The sequence below is a fragment of the Lacerta agilis genome, chromosome 17, assembly GCF_009819535.1.
Source record: "Lacerta agilis isolate rLacAgi1 chromosome 17, rLacAgi1.pri, whole genome shotgun sequence".
Taxonomy (NCBI): domain Eukaryota; kingdom Metazoa; phylum Chordata; class Lepidosauria; order Squamata; family Lacertidae; genus Lacerta; species Lacerta agilis.
The window spans coordinates 25546970-25558755 of NC_046328.1; the positions used below are offsets into that span (position 1 = coordinate 25546970).

Sequence of the window (11786 nt, forward strand, 5' to 3'; positions counted from 1 at the left end):
TTCACTGAAGCGGTGGCGGGTGGGGAGGAAAGGGGTCGCCGCCGCGGCCTCCCACAGCTGCCCGCCCGAGGGGGAAGCTCTTCTTCGCTCTCCCGGCTCCGGGAACTCAAAATGGCGGGAGGCGGGACCGGGGAGGCGGCGGCTTCAGCGGCAGCCGCCCGCAACAGCAACCTCCTCCTCTTCCTCCTGGGGACCTGCCACGTTCGCTGCGGCAGCGGGGAGGAGCAGCCGCGGGCGGGAAAGGCTCGCGCCGCCTCCGCTTCTCTCCGCATCGGAGAAGCTCGCTGGAGGTTTGGTTGCCTTCATCGCACCTGCTTGGTTGCACGGGGTTTTTTAGTTAGTTGGTATTATGATTATGATTATGATTATTCAATTATCTCCTTTAATAATTCTAATATACCTTCTAGAGATTTTTCCAGGGTTAAGACAATATCATCCAACAAAAGCTTTTGTTTTATAAATTCGTTTGCCCACTTTTATTCCACTATTTTTGTCATTATTCCTAATATTTTTGCAGGAAAATTTCTAAGGTAAGGATAAATAATAATAAATAGTAATGCCTGTAAGCGGTTTGCAGCAAGGTATTAAGATAAGCAACCAAATACCTTTTTTGTTTGTTTTTTATTTAATGAACCGTCTTTCTAGGAAGTGGTTTAGGGGGAAATGTCATGAGAGAGAGACCCAAACTTTGTACCCTGCTCAGTTATAAGAAATATAAAAATCATTGCTTTTGAGTTTGCAGGAAGGGGAGTAGGCCATATGGTGAGATCGTTTTAATTACTGGACTAGCTGGTCTTGCTTAGGGTTGTCCTATTTCAAAAAGTAAAATATTCCTAAATGCTCACAAATTTCATGAGTTTTTTTTTTTTTTTTAACCACCAAAATTGTTTTGGGGAAGCCTAAACCACAGAGCCTCCTTGTTTGGTCCCTGCTCCTGCCAACCTAGCAGTTTTCAAGTGCGTCAAAGTGCAAGTAGATAAATAGGTACCGCTCCAGCGGGAAGGTAAATGGCGTTTCTCTAGTTTGCCAGAAGCGGATTAGTCATGCTGGCTTAGTCATGACCCCGGAAGCTGTACGCTGGCTCTCTCGGCCAGTAAAGCAAGATGAGCACCGCAACCCCAGAGTCGTTCACAACTGGACCTAACAGTCAGGGGTCCCTTTACCTTTAACCCCAAAATAGTGCTTTTAAGCTTTTGGAGCTGTTTCCGCTGTTTTTTCCATCGTGTTACCATACATCTGGGTTTCCCCCTGACTTTTATTGCCAGCTATGTCCGGGAAATTCCAGACTTATGGCAACCCTAGACTTGACTTGCCTGCAGAATACAGAAGGATGTTTCTGGCAGATGGCATAAATCCCTGTTTAAAAAGAACACTACACTAAAATGTGGACTAGAATAAATAGCACTGTATGCACTTAACCCGAGACTAAGGCCCATTTAATTTGGTGAACTTGTTTTTTAGTTGGTATGTATAGGATGGCACTGTTAAAATCCTACAAAAGGCTGGCAAAGAGGCTTTAGTGCTGCCTTCTAAATGGGCCTTGAAGCCCCATTTGTTTCAAGTTTGTTTTACTTAACTACAGTGTAATAAAGCTTCCTCCAGCTTGGTGCCCTCCAGATGTTTTGGACTACAGCTTGCATCATGCTGGTTGGGGCAGGTGAAAATTGTAGTCCAAATATCTGAAGCGCACCAGGTTGGGAAAGGCTGGTATATTCATTCACAAGCTTCACCCAAAGAATCCTATGATTGTAGTTTATTAAAGGTGCTGGGAATTGTAGCTCTGTGAGCAGCAAACGAAAGCTCCTAGGACACTTTGAAGGAAGTTGTGTGCTTTAAATATATGGTGTGCACACAGCCTCTGTGGTAAGTTCCACCGTCTGAGTTCAGTGGGGCTTACCCTCTGGTAACTGAGTAATGGGATCACGCTGTATTTTTTTATTTACAATTTTAATATATGCTGTTCAATAATGCAAGTTCATTTTACAATCAGTGTTTAAAAAACAAGCATTTGCATTGTTCTGCATTATTGAGAGCATAAACATGAAATCTAAAAAATCTAGAAAAATGAGCAACAGGAGATAACAGCAAGACCCATGGCAACACCAAAACAGTTTCCAGATCTGCAAGACTCCCCCAGAATCCAAATACAGTGGTACATCCGTTCTTGATCATAATCCATTCCAGAAGACTTCGAGTTCAGAAATGTTTGAAAACCGAGGCACAAAGGGCTGTCAGCAAATTCAAACGAGAAAATTGAAAAACATGCAGAAGCGATTTGACTTTTGAGGCGCGTTCGAAAATGGAAGCATTTACTTCCGGGTTTTCGGCATTCAGGTTCTGAAACGTTCATCAACGGAGACCTTTGGTACACTGGGGTACCACTGTATTTTATGTATATTGGGGGGAGAGGGAGCCAAAAATTCTGCAACAGAGGCACCAGCAGAGCCTTCTCTGGAGATCTGTGTTTAACTTCTTAACCTACCTCACAGGGTTGTATGGGAGAACCATATAAGCCACTTAGAGCTCCATAGAGGAAGTGGGATATGAATTCAATAAAATAATCACAATCATGTTAGATTGGAGCCCTTGAAGCTGCTTAAGTAAATAAATAAAACTGACTGACTCCTCTGTACAGCAGTGGGCTGGAATTGGTGCATGAAGGACAGGGCCAGCAGGCAGACAGCTATTCATGCAAGCATTCCCAGCATAATCTTGCTTATTCACATGTGCGCACTCTCTCTGGGATGCTGCTGTTGACTTGCCTGCGCTGTCCTTCTGAGTGTTGTAGCCGTGGGGACTGGCCCAAATCTTCCATGTCACCCAAAGGGAGAACACAGGCCAGTGGTTAGTGGGTGGGTTGGCTGGTTGCCTGCAGGACTGCAGCTGCTGACTCCTTTACTCAGATGCTAAGCACGCATGCAGACAGTTGATGTCTAATAACCCAAGCAGGGTCCCAGAAAGTTGGAAGCAATTGATGCCAGTTTTGATGGTTTGATTTTGATGGTTTGATTTGATTGATGGTTTGGTTTTATTACTCGCTTGCTTCATGGTGTCCAAATGACTTTTCAAAAAACCAAAAAGTTAGGCACTGGGTTATTGGTTTGTTTTGCTTACATTTTTGTTTTAGTATGCATTTTGTTTTTTCATGTTATTTTTTATGTTGTGAACTGCCCAGTGATCTTCAGGTGAATGGCAGTAAACAAATTAAATACAAATTAAATAAATAAATACCATAAAATCAAAAGAAAATATGTATTACTATAAAAACCACACACAAAAACCCACAGAATGTGCCTGAATATTTTTCACATACCCTAAATGTTTCCCACCTCAGAAAAATACATTTAATTATTTATTGAACTGAGCCAATAGACATTTGACATTATAAATTTTATTTCTGTAGCTTATAACTAAAATGTGATGTTCTTTGGTGGTTGTATGGTTATGTTGACCTAAGCATTAATAAAAACATTTAAAATATAAATGATTTATGGGATAGATTTATCTTGGTTTAGGACTACTCACAAGCGATAGATAGGGCACGGTTGGCAAACTGCCTATAAAATGTGTGGGTAGGAGCCAACAGTTGCCCCATCCTCCTCACATCTCACATAGGAAGTTCATAACTGGTGGGCCTAATTCAGTGCTTCCCAATCTTCCCCCTAACAGACTGCTTGAAAATTGCTGGGGGTCTTGGCCAACCATGTAAAGATTTGCTTGCCTGTTGCAATTGTGGTGTGCCAGATGCTGCATGGTTTTTAATTGTATTTTCATTGTCTTTTTATTTCTTCTAAATCTTACTTTATTGTATTACTGTTCAAATGCCATAGAATCCAAACTCTTTACAACAAAATAAAAGCAATTTTAAAATCAATGCATTTACTGCGATGGATGTGCTCTCTGCCCTCCCCCCATCTTCAATCTCAAACTTCAAACATGCCACGGAGCCCCTGAATGAGCTAGAGTTCAGGAACCCATGGCCTAAAAGGGTTTATGCTACTTAGCCTCCTTCCCATTTTCTGTACCTATTAAGAGTTGATTATGGGTTTGATCTCAAGACTTTTTGGTCTGGCTGCTGGACTCTTCCCAGCAAAGGAAGGTAGGGAGGTTTGGGATGGTGGTGTGGGAAGAACAATTAGCATTTTTGTTGCTAACGTGTGACTACTCTATCCCACTCCAAAACATGAAATCTAAACAGTACAATTTCTAGAGGGCACCATGCTGGCCAAGGCTCTTCTAAATCATGGGGATATGGTGCTGGAACTATTCAGAGTCCCAAACAGAACATAGGACTGAACAGAACACATGACTCAATTAATTAAAAGGAAAATTTGTTGTATAACACTAGGTGATGCATTTCATCACAAAAATGACATGACAATTTAAAGAATTTATTCCAATTTTATTTCAAAGCGGTAACACACATTATGTCACAGGCATGTACACACAAAGCACATAAGATTTCAAAAGTATGGAGGAAACTAAAGGACAGCCTGAAGCAGATACTAGGACACCAACCCCCAATTCTCATCTAGCCCACTGTAGTCTTAGAAGCAACCAAAGACACTAAATTTTCCTCCATGAAAACAATGCAAAGACATTAACAAGTCTGCATAGCGCAGTTGGTTAGAGCATGGTACCGATAATGATAAGGTTGCAAATTTGATCCCTGTATGGGACAGTTGCACATTCCTGCATGGGGGGGGGAGGGTTGGACTAGATGATCCTCAGGGTCGCTTCCAACTCTAGCATTCCTTTTGTCTGCTGTAAGGCCACTCATCTTATTTGCCATTTGCAGCTGGAACACCCACGCTGGCCTGTTAGGATAAATGAGTTATTGATTACTCTGGAAGCCTATGTTCATGGCTATTCCTCAATAGCCTTATGCTACCTTCTCCTCTCTGCAAGCTAAACATCCCCAACTCCCATAAGGTTTGGTTTCAAGGTCCTTGATCATCTTGGTCCCCCTCCTCTGCACATGTTCCAGCTTGCCAATATTGATATTAAACTGTAGTATCCAGGACACAAGACTCCAGGTAGGGTCTGACTATGGTAGAACAGAATCCCTTGATCTAGACACTCTACTTTTGTTGATGCAGTCAAGAACTGCATTAGCTTTTTTTGTTGCTACATCACTGTTGACTCATGTTAAGCACGTGGTCTATTAAGACACACAGATCCTTTTCATGTGTACTCCTGTCAAGCCAGTTGTACCCTGTACTGTATTCCAGCCTAATTATAGAACCCTAAATTTTGTAGTTATTGTAATTATTTCTGTTGAAATTGTTTATGTTAGTTTTGGTCCACTTGTCCAATCTGTTATGAATAAGGATTCAATTTTCTCTTATCTTCTGAGATATTAGCAACCCCTTACTTTGGTGTCATCTGCAAATTTGATAGGCTTCCCCTCTATTGCTTCATCCAAGTCATTTATAAAGATGTTGAACATCAGCCCACAAAAGAACTCTGCAACACCCTACTTGTTATTTTCTTCCAGGATGACAAGGAACCATTAGGTGAGCACACTTTGGGTATGGTCAGTCAACCCAGCTACAAAACCACCTAACAGTAACATTTTCTAGCCCACATTTTACCAGTTTCTCTGCAAGAATATCGTGGGGGGACTAGTAAACTATTATTCAGGCACTGTTAGAACCAGTTTTTTTTCTGGGGGTACTCAAGGGTATACGAAGTACTGGTTTAAACTGGCATATACTTTAACAACTTCATGGTGAGTACTGACACTTTTTCTTCAAGAAAAGAACAGGTTAGAACTGCATAAATTTCCCTTTTAAGGAAACTTTGCTGTTACCTCTACAGAAAAACTGCTACTCCCCCTACCAGATGCACCCAGTAGAATCTGGAATGCAAATAGCCCAGATGCATGTGGAAGCTTCTTAAACATTCAGTATTCATCTTACCAGTGGATGGAAAGTTAGGTTGAGAACGGTCCACATATTACAGCCTACCAAGACATACTAGGCCATTAGGGAAGCAGCTTCACAGCAAAAGCCACGATGCATCAGTCGTTAGGTTTCAAATCCTGGATATCACTGATCAAACCTCAGTAAAATCATACAAATTTTAGGCTTTAGGGGATGGAATGCAATTAAGGCAGTGAAGGAAGAGAAAAAGATGAGGAAAAAGGGTTGCATTGGAAGCAAGCAAGGACACCACAGGGACTTGAACCCCGTCCTGGAAACCAGGAGTGCCAACCACCAGTGTCTTTTGCTTTTTTTTTTGTAATGCAGCAAGGTGAAAAGCAAAACCTGAGAAAACACAAGATTGTTCTCTCAGGAAAAGAAAAACCTTAAGAGAGATTTGGAGATTTGAAGGAATCTGCTTCATAAAGCTTCCGCTTCTGACTACTCCCTTATTGCGACCTGAAAGAGTCTTAGCACACAAGAGTTGCAACACCCTCCCCAATGCCACTCTATGGATCACAACTGGAAATCTGCTGCCTAGCCAAGCACATGGTACCCACCCATTACGTCCCACAATCACAACACGTACAACCGCTGGTTACTGCTTTTATCATACAGCATTTAGACGTTTACTTCTTCAGGGTCTGTGCATGTCATATCATCAGTATTTTGCTCTCAGATAAGGTCAAGAGTTTCAGTAGTTACCTTCCTTCAACTGCGATGTTAGCTTTGGAGCGAGAAGTTACTGGCCAAACAAGCTGATTGCTAGCTGTGGTTTTGAAATTGGTATTTTAATGGATTACCTTGAGAACAGAAGTACTGGAGAGGATCCAAGCTTTAGTATGGAGTCAACGCTTTGTGTTGGCTGAGTTATGTACGCAATAGCTGTTCCTGGAAGATTCTTAGCAAAAAAGCGGGTTGCGGCATAATCCCACCCGCCACAAAACCCCTTAAAGCACTTGTCAAGTTAGGGACTTAAAAAACCCAAAGACAGCCATGATTCAGTGTTAGCACCACCATGGCCACAGACACCTTATAGACTGGTGGCAATTCTGCCAGCCCATTGCAGAGTTATCACAAAGGGCCCCATCCTGCCAATTACACTGGGCAAGCCAGTCTTCTTAGGGGGTTCTTCAATTCTTTGCAATTAGGTCTGCCTCCACTCCAACTATGCCTTACAAGGTGTCTGGAGAGGCTTGGGAGCATGAAGCTCATCTTTCAGTGGGGATCCCTTTGGGCTATTAAAGCTTACCAGGTCTCAACCCACCATTGCCTCAAGCATCCGTTAAGGATGGAATTTACACGCGGTATTTACTCCCACTGTTACTGGGGTTTCAGCATGAAGCTGAACCTAGAGGCAGAACGGGAAGATGCATTAAAAACTTCCCAGTCTCTTAACATTCTGGCTTCACGATTCCTGCTGTGAAGAGAGAGAAAATGTGGTTCACCTGTTCTTTTGTCCATTGAAGTGTGAATTCGTGTGTCTGGCAGTTCCTTCTACTGGTCTGTGAAAAGCAATCTAGAGAAACTGGTTTGTCACCAGCCCCCTCCCACTCATCCCATGCAAAAGTGCTTTGACCACAACTGTTTCTTACTGCCATGACTTCTGTGGCTCCTCGAGGAGAGCTGGCTTTATTGGGGTGTTGTGTGCTGTTGCTGAAAACTGTGAGGAAACTGAAAAAGGAGAGACCCACACAAAAGCATTGCACAGAAAATACGACCACTAACTGGTGGAATGTGATGTTCGCTTCTTGATGGTTTGTTGGGTTGGAAGGTTTTATTTCTGGTGTCTGTGAGTTGTGAAGATGCATCTGGAAGAGACTTAAAGGCTTCAGTACCCTCTCCCCCTCCCCCAGCAGCCAAAGAAGAACAAAACAGCAGGTTACCTAAAGCAGCACAGTCAAAATGCACGTGTCTCTCAGTCATACAACGAGCGTTTACACGGCAGGGTTTTTACTGGACATCGGATTCAAGAGCTCCTTTCAAACCACAGGCATTTTGTCACTCAGCGATTTATTTCTCCTTCAACAATCACTACTCCACACAAAGGAAAGGAGGCAGATTCATATTCTCTACGCAAGCAGATCAAGCACACTGCCATCATTTATTACTTGCCAACTGAACAGATCTGCTTCAGGCACACTTCTCTCTGTGAAGTCTGCAAAAAAGAAGAGCTGGGACAATGTGAGCCCCTCCCGCCACCCCACGGTGATCAAGTCAGAACAGCTGTTAAGTGTATGAGCATCAGTCAACTCACTGCAAAGGCCTTCACATGCGCACAGAGAATGTGGCAACAGGAGAGAGTCATCATCCTGAGCAGCTTCACAAATGGTGCGTTAGGGTCTAGGCATTATGAGATGAAGCCTCTGAAACAAGACACTGAAACAGTTGCCCCCATATCACCCCCCTCGGCCCAGCCCTGCATGTTGTTAACTGGAAAGAGATGACAGCGCTAGCACTACAGGAGATGGATGGCAAGCATATCAAAGGGCATGCAAGTTTCTACATAGGCAAGGCTAGGCAAGACCAACAAGTGTTAATCTTCGGTTTAAAGTACACAGACGTACACACTTGTACTAATTCTGTCCTCCTCCTCTGTTTGGATTTTTGCCTGGTAAAATTGCCAATGCTCAAGTTCTGGGAAGAACACAGCTTCTTCAGCCGCAAGATGTGAACTTAGGCGTTTACTTACCCCAAACCGCTAAGTGTTTTCCCCCACTGGTCTAGTTTAAACATTTTAGACCTCCTCCCTTGGTCAGATCATGTTCCTTAGTTACAAGACCTCTGTATGTCAAGTGCCTGGATCTACCATCTGCCTCAGTGGAATGGGGAAAGGAGGAAAAATAGGCTGCAAAGATTTCCTGCCTGATTTAGAGAACCAGTCTTCCGTTCAAATTTCTGTGCTTGTCCAATAAAGACCAGGTTGTTCACGGAGAAAGAGTCTGAAAGAACAACAAGAATGCCCCCCTACCCCCACCAAACAACCCCGAGAGCAATTCACAAACAACATCAGCATCAACAGCAGCATGGTTTATTTAAGAACAAAGACGACAACTTCCTATCCTTGGAGGACTTTGGTCATTTATTGCAAGTGTATTAATGTGCCACCTCTAGTAGGTCTTGCACAAGTGCTTTGAATGCTACCATTACTTTGCTCTCTGCCACATGCTTCTGCGATTGGATGGGCATTGTATACACCCTCTAAAGGGCAAGGATGCGTCGTCACCTGTAGAGGTCTGCTCCTATCGAGAGGGCAAGGCGAGGCCCAGACTCCCAGGAAATAACAGACGGCATGATCGGATTAATAGAGCTGTAGCTCCCCCTTTGAGGGCAACTGGGGGCCATAGGCAACCCAGCAAGAACCGTGGTTAGCAAGCAGCCAGTAGGGCTGATCAAAATGACTCTGGCACCTACCACAACATGGAAAGATTAAGCCACCCACCTTTCTGACTTGCAATTCTGGCAGAATTGGTAAAACTTATCTGTAACAGATGCCTGCTCGCTTATACAGCTCCCCGATGGAACGAAGCACATTTCCTCTCCTTAGGAGTGCTGAGCACCTGTCTGAGGTAAAGAATGACAACAGCACAAGGCGCCTCCTCTCCTCTCCAACACACGCTTGATCCAACACTAGCGTGGCTTTGCATTATTCTCTTTTCGTTTCCATTTAGATTTAGGAATATTTCAACATCGCATTATTCTCTCTTCAATTCCGTTAAGATTTGCAATATTGCATATCAAATATTGGGCATCACACTTTGGTAGAAAGCTTATTTGCCGCTCCCCTGATGATTCTCTTTCAATTTTGCTCCCACACTGAAGAAATGGAATCTCTCTCACTGCTTTAATGCAAACTCCTCCTCATTGCATTGATTTTGGGAATTTCACAGAATAGCATCATGGCATTTCACACTCAATCCACACACTTCAAATCTGCCTGCTTCATTGCTTATGACCTTGTGGGTTTTCCCCCCTTGGCTGGCACGGGACTTTCACTTGTTTAACATCTGGGACTTTTTCCATCAATCAAAGGAGTAATAGCATAGGATGGTTCTGCCTTTACTTATCCTCCACCAAGAAGCTGCTCCCTCTGCTTATGAGGCCTTGTATTTCTCAGGCTCCTTGAGGCTAGTATTCTGAAGACGGATCTGAAAAAGGGCTAGACAAGAAATGTTTCCCTACCATGCCCCCCCTCCGCCCGTAGAAGACAAAGACACATATCAAACTATGAGCATTAGACAATCTTTTTTCCGTTTTAATGGTATGACTTAATCATTAATCTGCTTACATGAGCAGTTTTAAGTCTTGTCATTGTTAACGTTGAATTGTTTTCAGTACGTTACAGAATTCATTACGCAAGAATGTTCATCAATGCAAATAATTCCTAGACTTGGAACTCGTATACAAGACAAAGCAATCAAAAGCAGAATCTTACTTGGAAAATTATACAAGCTACCATCAGAAGGAATCCCACACCAGGATCATTAAGCTCCTCCTTTCTCCCTGAAGCCTCTACAGTGGCATTAAGACATATTAAGCACCTGAAAAAAATGCCAAAAGAAAACCACAAACCACTAAAGGCATGAAGAGTTCAACCCCACCCCTGCCAACTCTCAGCTAAGCAGGTCTCCCCCGCAAGACCCTCCATATCTGCAAGCTGTTTTCTTCTCCTGCCCTTTAGAGGGAACGCAAGAGAAGCAGCTTTGTTCATTTTGGACCCAAGGGATTCACAGAGACCTTTCCACGAGGAGTACTGGCCATTACTTGAAGGAAAGTCTTTTTTGAATATTTCGAGTAAGTACTTGCCAGTCTAGAATCTTAATAATCTTTTTTTTTTCCAGACCTAATGTTACGGTTATCCTGGGAAAAGAATCCGAGAACAAGTTATCATCCCCCACGCCCTCCCTAACCGCCCCGTCCCCGTCCAACCAGACAGCCCCTTCCACATTATACAGTACACTGACACTTGAGAATTATCTGCTTTTTAGGCCCCTCAGGAAAACTTAGCTTTCAAGTTCCCAGCTCTTCCGAAAGGAATGGCCGAACGACCAGGGCTCCAGCACAAACGCCAACTTTAAGCACTGTCCTTTCTTCCTATGCAGAGAGCTGCAGCCTCTGGGGTGGTGACCTTGCCACAATACTGCAGGACTACAGTTCTAAACCAAGCCACCTGGGGACGCTAGAGTACCTGCAAAGAGGCTAGAATGAAGCGGGTGTTTATCCCTCTCCCAAGTGCATTCCCCACTCCCCCCATCAAACCTAGCACGATTGACGTCAAGAAGGTTGTATACTTAGCACTTTCCAAAGAGAAAACATGCAATTTGAGCCCGGCAGGATCCTGGACTGGACATTGCTCTAAGCAAAAGCTCCTCTCCAGCGGCTGCTGCTGCTGCTCCTTCCCAGGTGCCAAGAGGGCGGCCACCTCTTTTCTAAGCGCTGCCATCAGCAGGATGTTCCTCAAAAAGGCTCCTGTTTTCCCCCACACTGGAATCATTCTCAACAGGCTTCCTTCCTTCCTTTGCTCCTTTTCTTTGTTTTAAGTTAATTATCAAAACAGGAACATTGGGAATCCTCTAGATCTACATTCACAAACACACCTGAAGGGACAAAAACTCAACAAGATTTGGGTGCCTACCCTCCTCCCTCCACGGGAGGCCCGCAGCAGAAGTCCAATAGGCTGGTTTTTCTCACCCCTTTTTCTGCGGGTGCTTTTGCTGCTGCTACCTGCAGTGTTCTGTCTGTCCACCAGCTTCTCGACTCGCTCATTCTGGGGAGGGTTGCAGATGCTAGCTAACCATTCTCAGGGCTGGATGGAAAAAACCGAGCCTTGCTAACCTCAGGAAGGTGGCACGGAAACGAAGC

The 11786-nt window shown here is 43.8% G+C and overlaps 1 long non-coding RNA gene across 1 annotated transcript; it reads right to left on the bottom strand.

Moving 5' to 3' along the window:
• Positions 1 to 4385: 4385 nt before the first annotated feature.
• On the bottom strand, positions 4386 to 10769 carry LOC117061829. The gene is made up of 2 exons (XR_004428156.1): positions 5922 to 10769; positions 4386 to 4817 (listed from the first exon to the last, which is right to left on the bottom strand). It is a non-coding gene; the product is annotated as an uncharacterized LOC117061829 (long non-coding RNA).
• Between the last annotated feature and the right edge of the window lie 1017 nt (positions 10770 to 11786).